General features: G+C 44.3%; 1 protein-coding gene across 1 annotated transcript in view; it reads right to left on the minus strand.

Annotated features, from left to right (window-relative positions):
• The window catches only part of SVIL (supervillin), a 146,965-nt gene extending 135,325 nt beyond the window's left edge, over positions 1 to 11,640 (minus strand). The window contains exon 1 of the mRNA XM_082498916.1: positions 11,527 to 11,640. The gene's annotated coding sequence lies outside the window, so the exon portion shown is untranslated. The remainder of the gene's footprint in view (positions 1 to 11,526) is intronic.
• Between the last annotated feature and the right edge of the window lie 313 nt (positions 11,641 to 11,953).

The raw sequence follows: 11,953 nt of genomic DNA on the forward strand, positions 1-11,953 counted from the left end.
CTTGCACTTGCTTTTGTTGAACCTCATTAGGTTCTTCTCTGCCCAGCTCTCCAGCCTGTCCAGGTCACGCTGGATGGCAGCACGGCCCTCTGGGGTGTCAGCCACCCCACCCAGTTTGGTATCATCAGCAAACTTGCTGAGGATACACTCTGTCCCCTCATCCAGGTCTTTAATGAATATATTAAACAAAATTGGACCAAGTATTGACCCCTGGGGGACACCACTGGTTACAGGCCTCCAACTAGACTCTGTGCCGCTGATCACAACCCTCTGAGTTCTGTCCCGCAGCCAACTCTCAATCCACCTCACTGTCACCTCATCTAGCCCATACTTCCTCAGCTTCCTAATGAGGATGTTATGGGAGACAGTGTCAAAAGCCTTGCTAAAGTCAAGGTAGATGACATCTACATTGCAATCATTTTTAAAAAGGGTAGAAAGGAGGATGCTGGGAACTACCAGCCTGTCAGCCTTGCCTTTGTGCCTGGAAAGAACATGGAATAGATCCTCCTTGAAGCTATGCTAAGGGACATGGAGGACAGGGAGGTGATTCGAGACAGCCAGCATGGATTCACCACGGGCAAGTCCTGCCTGGCCAACCTAGTGCCCTTCTATGATGGAGTGACTACATCAGCGGACAAAGGACTAACTATAGACGTCATCTATCTGGAGTTGTGTAAGGCCTTTGACATGGTCCCTCATAACATCCTTCTCTCTAAATTGGAGAAGTATGAATTTGATGGGTGGACTGTTCAGTGGATGAGAAGTCAGTTGGATGGTCACATGCAGAGGGTAGTGGTCCACAGCTCAATGTCCAGATGGAGATTGGTGACAAGTGGTGCTCCTCAGGTGTCCGTATTGGGACCAGTACTGTTCAATATCTTCATCAATGACATGGTGGGATTGAGTGCACCCTCAGCAAGTTTGGAGACGACATCAAGCTGAGTAGTGCAATCGACATGCCTGAGGGACAGGATGCCATCCAGAGGGACCTGGACAGGCTTTAGAAGTGGGCCCATGTGAACCTCATGAGGTTCAACAAGGCTAAGTGCCTAGGGTCCTGCACCTGGGTTGAGGCAACCCCCAGTATCAATACAGGCTGAGGGATGAAGGGATTGAGAGCAGCCCTGCTGGGAAGGACTTGGGGGTACTGGTGGATGACAAGCTGGACATGAACCGGCAATGTGTGCTTACAGCCCAGAAGGCCAACCGTATCCTGGGCTACACCAAAAGAAAAATGACCAGCAGGGCGAGGGAGGTGATTCTCGCCCCTCTACTCCACTCTGGTGAGACCCCACCTGGAGTACTGCATCCAGCTCTGGAGCCCTCAGTGTAGGAAAGACATGGACCTGTTGGAGCAGGTCCAGAGGAGGGCCACAAAAATGATCAGAGGGATGAAGCACCTCTCCTGTGAGAGAGCTGGGGTTGTTTAACCCGGAGAAGAGAAAGCTCCAGGGAGACCTCATTGCAGCCTTTCAGTACTTAAAGGGGGCTTATAAGAAAGATGGGGACAAACTTTTTAGCAGGGCTTGTTATAACAGGACAAACTAAAAGGGGGAAGATTTAGACTAGATATAAGGAATAAATTCTTTACTCAGAGTGGTGAAACACTGGAATAGGTTGCCCAGAGAGGTGGTAGATGCCCCATCCCTGGAAACATTTAAGATCAGGTTGGACAGGGCTCTGAACAACCTGATCTAGTTGAAGATCCCCCTGCTCACTGCAGGGGAGGTTGGCCTAGATGACCTTCAAAGGTCCCTTCCAACCAATACTATTCTATGATTCACCAGTAATCACAATTCTCAAAGACAGCATTTAAGGTGTCCCCTCTCTTTATTGCATTTGGAAAGATCTTTCGTCCAGGCTGAAGTTCAGCACAAAACCACTCTGGTCTTTGGCTTCCTTTCTTCACACACATATATGGGCCTTTTAGGGTTTTGCTTTTGATTTCAGCAGCTTATTGCTGGCAAGCACCTCCTGGGAGCCCAGAAAGATCATGTAGGTCAGATGAAATAAAATCACTGGTAACTTCTTTTTCACAGCTCCCTAGCTCCCTACTGGAAGGCAGATTGGGTTCCCAAACCAGGGAATGGAAATTTGTATCTCACCTGGAATGTTTCATCTGCCATCTCCCTGCCTACACAAATCCCTTCAAGTTTTCTGTGGGTGTACTATCCCAGCAGGGTATGATACACAGTGCATTTCAGACATGAAGTTTGTTACAGATGTATTAGCTGAGTATTCCCCTCTTAAACCGCAAGTTTTAAGAACCTGACATACATACCTAGCAGTAGTTAGTTATGTTAGAGTTAGCTTTTATTAATGTAAGTCCGAGGAAGTTAGCTGGCTTCAGTGCCACTTAAATTCAAAGTTAATTTTATTTAACATAATTTAATTTCAAGCTAGAAGAATTAAACTTGCATTCCATATCAGGAATCCACATAAACAACTTATTTCCATACTCCAGGCTTTTGCTTGCAGTAGGAAGCCAGAATGACTTTGTTGCCAACCCACAAAAACAATACAAAAATAGGCATTTGCATGCAAGTTGTAAACTCAAGCATGCACCAAATATTATGGAAATAAGACAAACAAGTGTATTTAAGAAAAAACAAATCCTTTGTCTGTAAACTATTGATACTCTACAATATAACAGAAAGGAAGAAGACAGGCACTGGAGAGAGCACCCAGAAGAGGTTTGGTGCAATCCCATGGTCAGGGTGTTTATAGAGTTCTGCAGAGTCTTTACTCTCTAAGCTTTGCAAGGATCAAGTTTTGTACAAACTCCTTTGAAGTAATATTTGTCACACTACATGCTTTAAACCACAAATGACAAAATACTCTAAAGTAATTTAAGCCTAAAGTCAACACTGTGTTCTAATCAGGAATACATGAGCTAAGCACTCTTGTGGAGTAAATTAGAAGAAACAGCTAATTTTTAGCAGGTAACACCTAAATGCTGATTACAGATGAGAGCGCAGCCTCACATGCAGCACAAACAAGGCACAGCATCCAGAACACAAGTAACTATAACAGGCAACCCAAACAGCAGCAGCCTAACTAGGCCAGATCCTTATTGACAGATATTGTCTCAGTAAATATACTTTGTTTTCTTTTTGTAATTTTGTTCATTGTTGCAACTTTTGCTTAAGTAAGCTTCTTTTGAACCTTTGAATCTTTCCAGTGATAGAGACAACTGTGTGTAAGCAGGCTCTGAGGTGCCGTACACATGGCTGATCAGTTATATACAGGGCAGAGTCATGATCTGCGCAACCTGGGAGATAACAGGCACCCAAGCTGGCCAGCGTGCAGGACAACCCACAGTAAAAGCTGCAGTGACCAACCTGGAAAGAAACAACTCAAATTGCCAAAATTAGAGATGACAACTCTCATCACATATCAACATGCAGCTTGGGGAAGCAGCTCTACCTGCTGCTGCTCTATTTCCGTTTTTAAATTAACACATACTATAATTTTTAGTTTCAGAGAGCAGTGGAATAGTCATGGAAGCGAGGCAGGGAAAGCAGCACTTACCACTAGCTGTGCAAGAGAAACCATTAACAACAGCAAAAGGAAACAAAGGTTGAAAAGATTAATTCACTTTACATTTTCAGAATAGCAACTTCCCTGCTGCTGGAAATGCTGCTCTTCTGTGCAATCCACAGGGTCTTCTCCTCCTCCACTAAGCCTTATAGTTGTCAGTTTTCCTGGAGTTGGAATGCATTACATAGACATGTCTTTAAATTCGCTTCCCAGCCAATTTAAGTTTAGAGGAAACTTTAAAATAAGTATTTTCCCCTGTAGGGGATGGAGCAAATTTAAGCCAAGTTAACAACATTGGCAGAACCTTTGATTAAAAAGAAAGAAAAAACACCTAACAAAAAACTTTCTTCAATGCTCTGTTTTTATGCCTGTCCAGAAATTCCAGCAACTTAGTTAAGAAGGGGCTACTTTCTCACCCACCTCTGAAAACTGTTCTTTTTTTCCCCATTGCTTTTAAACATGTTTAGCTATTTACTGCCATTTAAAGTCTTATCACTTGACTTTTTAATGAACTTTAAAGGTCCCTTCCAACCCAAACCGTTCTATGACTCTACCATTCCCACCACCTTCCATGAGAAATAAATATTTGTTTCTCCTAAAGCCTTTAATAATTGAACACTTCTTATTAATCAGATACAGTCTTCCTCCTCTGCTCAACTGAGGACAAACCAACACCTCCTTACTTTCATACTTTTCAAATTTCATTCCTCCCTGTCTCCTCTATGTCCATTCTCTAGACTCACTCCAAAGGGGTTTATAAATTAACAGCACCCCTAAAGAAAAAAAAAAAAAAAAAGAAAAAAAGAAAAAGACATGCTCCCTCACCTTCTCCGTGACAGATGTTTCTTCTCTATTCCCCACCCATCTTTCCCTGCCCTCAGTATCACAATCAGTTGTCTGAATTTGAATTGACTATTTTTGAAGCATGGACAGTCTGCTGTTCTGGATGAGAACCCCTGTTACCTGCTTTCTAAAGAACCATTCATACATGTAGTTATTAAATCCAGAACACACATTCATTTCTAAATTTTCTGTATTAACTACACATTTTAAGCTAATATCTATGATTTTGATCAGCTAATGTAACTACGTATCTAATGTGATCATTTCAAACTATAAGCCTGTATTTCTGCTATGATTTCAGACAAATACTGATTTAGTACTCCAACACTGAGTCTGAAAGAATAATTTTCCAGAAGACAAGAGCAAGTGTCTAACCAAAGACCGTCAGTGTTTCAACTTCTTTTAAGACACTAGCATCAGAATGGAAAAGTTCAAACTCTCAGCTCTTTGGAGATATGAAAAACAGATCCTGAAATATGCTACCTTAAATCAAGAGACTTCCTTTTATGTTTTTGTTTCGTTTTTCCAGAGCAATGCTCTATTATTAAGCCAGTCATCCTCTTATTAGCATAATTTAGGTAGTATTGATGTTTAAAATGAACATGAAAGCTGCAACAAGCTAGGATAGAGTAGGCCTGGTAAAAGAAAAAAAAAAAAACAGGAAAAAAAGAAATATATCTACAGTGACCTGAAAATTTCCTCTCTGAATAACAGGGTTTTCAGACCAATTACAATAGGCAAGTAGGGGCAGAGGCAACCTTTTCTGCTACCAACAGCAAAAATGCACAAGTCATTCCCCTTCCAGTCTTCTTCACCATGAAAAGATTCACACAACCAGGAAAATTCAAATTTACATTCTTTAACTGCAAACTGCATTAAATATGTTTTCAAGCAAATGCCTGATTTATCCCCTTGTATTGATTATGGAATACTAGTTAATGAAACCAGCTCAAGCCTCTGAAAACTTAACTTTATCACTATCTTTAACAATCTCCTGCAGCAACCAAGTACATGCTTCTTCTCACCCAAAGTTTCAAACTGACGTTGTAGAACAGACTAACTGTTTAGAACAGCAACTTTAGCCTTTTAACAGAAATATCTCCCTTTTCCAAAGGTGTTTGAATTTATTCTGTTCAAAACTTTCATTGAAGTTCACCCTACAAAGACAGTCTGCCTTTTAACTTCTGTATCTCCAGTGAGATAGTTATGGATACACTGCTGCAGAAAAGAGGAGTTCAGCCACACAAGACATTTTCTGGATGTTTCCTATCCTTTTCATGGGGGGACCAGGCTGGATGGAAAAATCCAGAAAGCAGGGCTTAGTCTATGGTCCCTCACCTGGACTGAGCACTCACTGCAGATACAAGGCATTTCAGAGCCCGTGTTCTCTCCTCAACATCTGATCTGAGCAGTGCCACCACTGAAATAAAACTCGTTTCAAGAATCAGTAAATGAAAGCGTTGGCTGACAAAGAGAGCAGAGGATGCCTTTTTAAACTGAAAGTTGTACAGAGAAGTGGGGAAACAAAAGAGCTGTTGACATGGCTTTAAGGGGCATCTTTTCATACTCCTGTTCTTTTGGACTAGTTAATACCACAGGCTGTGGATGTACATATATAGGTAAACACCACTGTATTTCATATTTGTGCCAAATCTAAGGAAGTACTATTTTTTTACGCAATCTGACCAACTAGTGGCAAAGAAAACTTCTGACAGCCTCGATATTGTAAGAATAGTCTAATTTTAAGTCCATTAGAAGCAGGAGAGGGGCTCGCAGCACCTAGCATTTAACAAGAAGTCAATTTTATCTCTGCTAATACTTAACACCAGAGAAACAAATGCAGCTACAGTTGCCTGTATTAAGCAGCTGGCAAGCTCAGGGATGGAAAAGTTGTGGAACAGCTGGGGAATGCAAGACCCTTTTGAACAGGCTGTTATGTGATCCAAAATAATGGTACATGTTTACACACAACACAATGGCAGCAACAGCCAAACGCAGGTCTCGCGAATGCGCTACAGCTGCTCCTTCCCTCAGACAAGGCACTACGAGCAGATACAAAAGAGTTCATATTCACAAAAATATGGCTTTCATCTTAAAAGGCAGCAGTCTGATTTCCAAAATAGACAGCTGGCCCTCCAACTGGACTAAACCATACAAGACTGTATTAGAAGTTACCGCTTAAAACAGGTCTGGATTAGGGTCACAGTGCTTTCCAAACTGCTGCTACTTTACCACCAACAGTTTCTAACAATGTGTTACTCAGACCAACATGTTGCCATTTAACATATAAAAAAACTTCTCTCCTGACAGTATTTTCCAGATAGCATCAGGAAGATAGCCATATACAAACTCTTAATATACACACTGACTACGCAGAAGTTAGCTATCCACTTTAGAGAAAAATGTTCAGTGTGCTAGACAGGAGGGTTTGAATAAACATGGGCTATTTTACAGATTTTTTTTTTTTACATGAGTGTTGCACATTGGTGTAAAAGTAAGTTGGCACCTGAAGAAAATACATGCCACTGCTTACACCTAGACAGAGGGATAGTACTTATTTGCTGCTGCTTATGCAATGACTGATATAGCATGTTGCAAGGAGCACTTGCTTGTTTCACAATTGACATCTGAAGACAACACAATTTTGTACATGACTTTGCACAAAAATTGCATCACCTTATTTCAAGTGATCTTCCCAGTTTTCAAGTCTCAGAGGCACAGTATCAGTGGTACCATCTGTCTTGCTCAAGACAAACCATGATTAAATAGTGCTAACAAACTGGCTACTACTTTATGCCGTAACCATACCACTCCTAATTATGCTAGGCACCAAAACAAAGTAATGGAATGTATCAACCCACTGCATCTTGATTAAAAACAGTATAACTCAAAAGAAACATTTTTTGACTGAGAGAAGGAGACAATATTGAAAGATTTCCTCTTCTACTTCCTCTGCACATAGCCATTAATGTTACAATCCCAGTTAAGAGCTATTCAAAATATGATAGTTAAAACTGGACAAAGACAACTGTCATAGCAACAATAACAGATGCAGGCACAATTTTTAACCTCATTTGCTTTTACAAAGAAAAATTACACTAATAGCCATCATAGAAAGGAGGATTTTGAAATACGGGTTGCAAGATTCTGTCTTGTAATGAATGGGACTCTGACAATGGTAAGTACATCTCTCAGCACACCTAAGCACAAAATTCCACATCTGTACAGTTCAGTTTCAGACTTCTGATAAAGACTTAGTAGAGAAATCCATTTGTGAATTAAGCCATATTTCTAAGAAATTGCCCATATAAATGGAATATATATACTAAATAAAGAAGGAAAACAAGTATAGCCTTCCAGAAAAGATGCTTCTGGTACCAAAATACTATTATGCTAAGTGTCCTTCCTACAGGCAAAGCAATAACAAGTATGCTACCTTCAAATCTTACCATCTGTAAAGGTAAGGGCACAGATTTGCTCTTCCAGCTGCACTGATGCTAAGAGCAACTGCAAGTGCTGCCATGTTGTGGCAGAGGGAGTGACGGTTTGTATCCCCAGGAGCTCTAAAGCCCCACCTGCACCAGGAGCTTTTTCTCCAGAGTTTTGAACCAGTTCAGCTACCCTGATTTATCCAGCTTTGAGAGCGCATCCTGCTACTCTAGTATCTCTGAAGTCTTGTTCTCAAAATGAAAAAAGTAAGAATGGAAGCTCAAACCAAGTGCAGGATGTTGGAATGAGTTATGATGTCAGTGAAGCTTAGCACAGTTCAGCAAACATCGTTTTACCAACTACAGGTAATAATACACTGACAGTCAACCTACATGAGCAAGTAAGAAGTGAATGACCTGGACTATCCATAACCTGCACTGAACCTCTCCCAAATTACTCTCCATACTTACCATAATGGATTACTCTTTCAACCAAGATCACAATAATAAATTAAACAAAAAACAAACCCAAAACCAAATAAAAAACACACAAAAAAATCAAGGAACTCTAGTTCCTATGAATTAGTCTCCACTAACCTAATTACTGCTTTAAAGGAGAAGGTATTTATCTTAACATTCCAATGCTGTACTTACCAGGTACAGACAAAATAAGTGCACTTGGAAATCATTCTTTGGTTCCACACCCCTTCTTTGTAGTCAAATCATACGTTGCAGTTTATTGTCAATTAAAAGACCTATCAGAGTATTTGCGTGGGAGGGTGAATGTCCATCTTTCTGAGTTCTTTATAACAAGCATTTAACATGTGGATATAAACTCAGCTCTTTCCCCCAAAAATTAGTGCTGTTATTTGCCACAGAGGAACTAAGAAAACAAATCTTTAAATAGCTTATTCCTGATTTTACCACGACTGCACACAGATAAGTTTTTTTTTAAAAATTGTTAGGAGTTACATCTCCACCAAAGTTGACTTGCCATAACAAAGATTTCCCTACCACGTAGATCTCCTGACAGCCATGTCCCAACAGGCTCCAAAACGTTTATAAACATACCAAGTATTGTTCAAAGCAGACTTGCTTTAAGCAAGATTAAATACCTGTTCAGTTTGAACTGTCCCAGTGCCAGGATAAACTATGCTAAACTAGTTCAGACGGTTATCCCACCAGGCACCAATGGCCTTTGAAACTCCCAGTACCCCAGAATCTGCTGCTTCTGGGAATTATGCCAGGAGCTGTGGGGATAGCTCTCCACAGAGGACATTACAAATTAAATATTTTAGAAGTGTGCTTGTGTTTACATGGAGCAGGGCTACAAACAGTTTAACATATGAGTCAGCATGTTTTGCATCCACACAGAACTGAGCAGTGCATTTGGGAACTATAAATTTTCTAGGGAAACAAAAGAGTGCGAAATGATTCCCCCAGGGGAATACAGTCAGGCTGCACCTAGCAGGAGCTAACACTCACCTGAAGACAGGAATTTTGTTCAGAACTTTATTTCTGAAAAGCCCATGATTTTCCTGTGTTGACTTCAGAAGTTTCTACACAGGACAGACATTTTGGTCCTGCCTGTATCAGAGAGGTTAATAACAATATCACAGCCAGATAAACTTACAGGCACATCCATACCATACAGCTCTTTAAGTCTTATAATTAACACTCAACTCCTTTAAAGTGAAAGCTGAAGTGTGTTTCCTATCAGGATAGCAAAGAAAAATTTTGAGTGCATCTCACTTAATACAATAACATCCAACAAAGTCTTCAGACATGTAAGCAAAGCAGAACTGAAAAAGTGCAAACTACTCTAGTGCACCTCACCATGCTGTTACCTATGGCCAGATGCATCTAAAGACAAGGCCAACACCATTTTATTGGGGCCTCAAGAGGCACAGGAAAACAGGATGACATATCAAGCCTCTGAACATCCCACCAGGAAAGCATTTCTTGTGGCAGGCACTGCTGGCAAACCTGTGTTTCAAGAGTTGAGCACATTACCACTATTCCTTCCTCTTGTCTCCATATCAGGCACCTCTGCCTCGTGGAGGCTTGACGCAGACCATCAAGAAACCAGGACTGTTTCTCTGGAAATACAGGCTGGACCTCTACCACCGTTTGTTACACAGGGCAGCACGCAAAGCCAGAGGAGAGCACATCCTCAACTTGAACTGCACTTTCGGATCAGAGGTAATGACACCACAACATAGTAAAATTGCACACAGTTCTGTTGTCACAACCTCATTAGCCACATGAATCAGTCAAGAGAGGTTTCCATTTTCAAGTGGTTTTTGTTTTCATTTTGAACACGAGATTAAGATAGTTACAGGCTGAAAACATTTTTCAGTATGATACAGTTGGGTTTACTCTTAAAGAAACACACTTGCTGTGATAAAAATAACCAGACTAGTTCAGAACATTTTCCATAAGCTATCAGAGAGACTGTTCACACACCCAAAAGCACTACATATCTACCAGGATAAGAGTTCTATCTTTCAGCACATGAGATGCTATCTGAGCTAAGATCAGGCTATGTTGACACCAATAACTGTCGAAGACCCAGAACAGCATCAAAACTAAACGGTAATTTTCACTTCCTATTTGCTTCCCAGGCCTCATGCTGCTGCCCCCTGCCAAGTAATAAACTCAAGTACCCTCAGTCTTTGCAAGACCACTTAAGTGTCTCTTAAGAGAGTCATAATCCACGATCACGCGCAGACTATAAGAAGCATTATTAGTAAAACGGATCTAAAGGTGTCATTAAGTAGTCAGCTCTGCATATTCTTTTTTTTTTTTTCCTAATAATCACAATACCTCATTGTTTCCCCCCCTTCCTAAACTTATCATTGTTTTCTGGAGTTCGGACAAGAAGTCATGGCAAGCTGCAATCCCACTGCTGACCCATTTAAGCCAGGGAAGGTGAGTACTCAACCTCCTGAACACAGATATTGGGCTCTGGGCCAAAGAGGTTTCGTGCATCAGTAAACAAGTACCCTGTTGATTCTGTCACCCTTTCCTAGTATCCCACTGTGCTGTGACCAAGCAGCATCATAAAGTCCCTCTTTCTTTACACCACACGTACACACTGCTGCCGCTGCCATTTTTCCCCCAGCTGAAAGAAGAGACAAAATTCCTTCAAAAAATTTCTCAGCCCCGCTGCAAAGCCGCCTTTGCGCCGAGCGCGGCAATGGCAGAGCACCCTCTGCCGCGCCTCCACCTCACTGCTCCCGCCGCCTCCGAGGACATCCCCCCACAGCACCCCGCCACCGGACACACGGCCGCTCCCCGCGGCGCCCCCGGCCGCCCGCCTCCCCCGGCACGGAAGCGAAGAGCCGCGGCGCGGCTTGCTGCCGCTCGGCCGCCGCGCTGTGCCCGACGGCAGGTGCTGCCGCAGCCCGTGCGGGAGCGAAGCCGCGGCGGGGACCGCCGGCGGGGCGCGAGCCCTCCATCCTCCACAGGTTGCTGCGCTGAGGAGAAAGCCCAGCGCCAGAGTGACAACTCGGCCCCGCGGCGGGCGGGGAGGCGGGAGCGAGCGGCGAAGTTTCGTGCAGCACCTTCGCGACGGAAACCCGCTCCCCGGGCGGGAGAGCGAGCGAGCGAGCGAGCAGCCCGCGGCGCCTCGCCGAAGGCTGCAGCCGTGCCCCGGGGGGCAGCACCCGCCCCGGCCCCGCGCGGGTTTACCCTCCCGCGGGGAAGCGCTCACCTCACAACCGGCGGCTCGGGGGCAGCCACAACCTCCGGCAGGCAGACGGGCGGGCGGGCGGCCTGCCTCCGTCCGTCCCTCCGGCCGGCGGGGCGAAGAGGGGCGGGGGAAGCGGCGCGGCCCCCGCCGCGGGGGGCGGCCGCCTCCTCGGCGGGGCGGGGCGGGGCGGCGCCCCTCGCCTCAGCGCCCTGGCGGGAGCGGACCGTGCCCGACCCCGGCCGGCCGCGCGCGGGGACCAACAGCCGCGCGGCGCCACACGGCCCCACGCGGGACGGGACAGGGCGGGGCGGGGCGGGGCGCGCCCCTCACAGCAGCCCCGCCCCTCGCGCCCCCAGCCCGGGTTCGCCCCGCGTCCGCGCGCCTCCTGGAGGCGCTGCTCCACTCCTTAAAGGGGCCGCGCCCGGCCCGGAGGGGCGGGGGTCGGGAG

Source organism: Vanellus vanellus, assembly GCF_965231255.1.
Source record: "Vanellus vanellus genome assembly, chromosome: 2".
Classification (NCBI taxonomy): Eukaryota; Metazoa; Chordata; class Aves; order Charadriiformes; family Charadriidae; genus Vanellus; species Vanellus vanellus.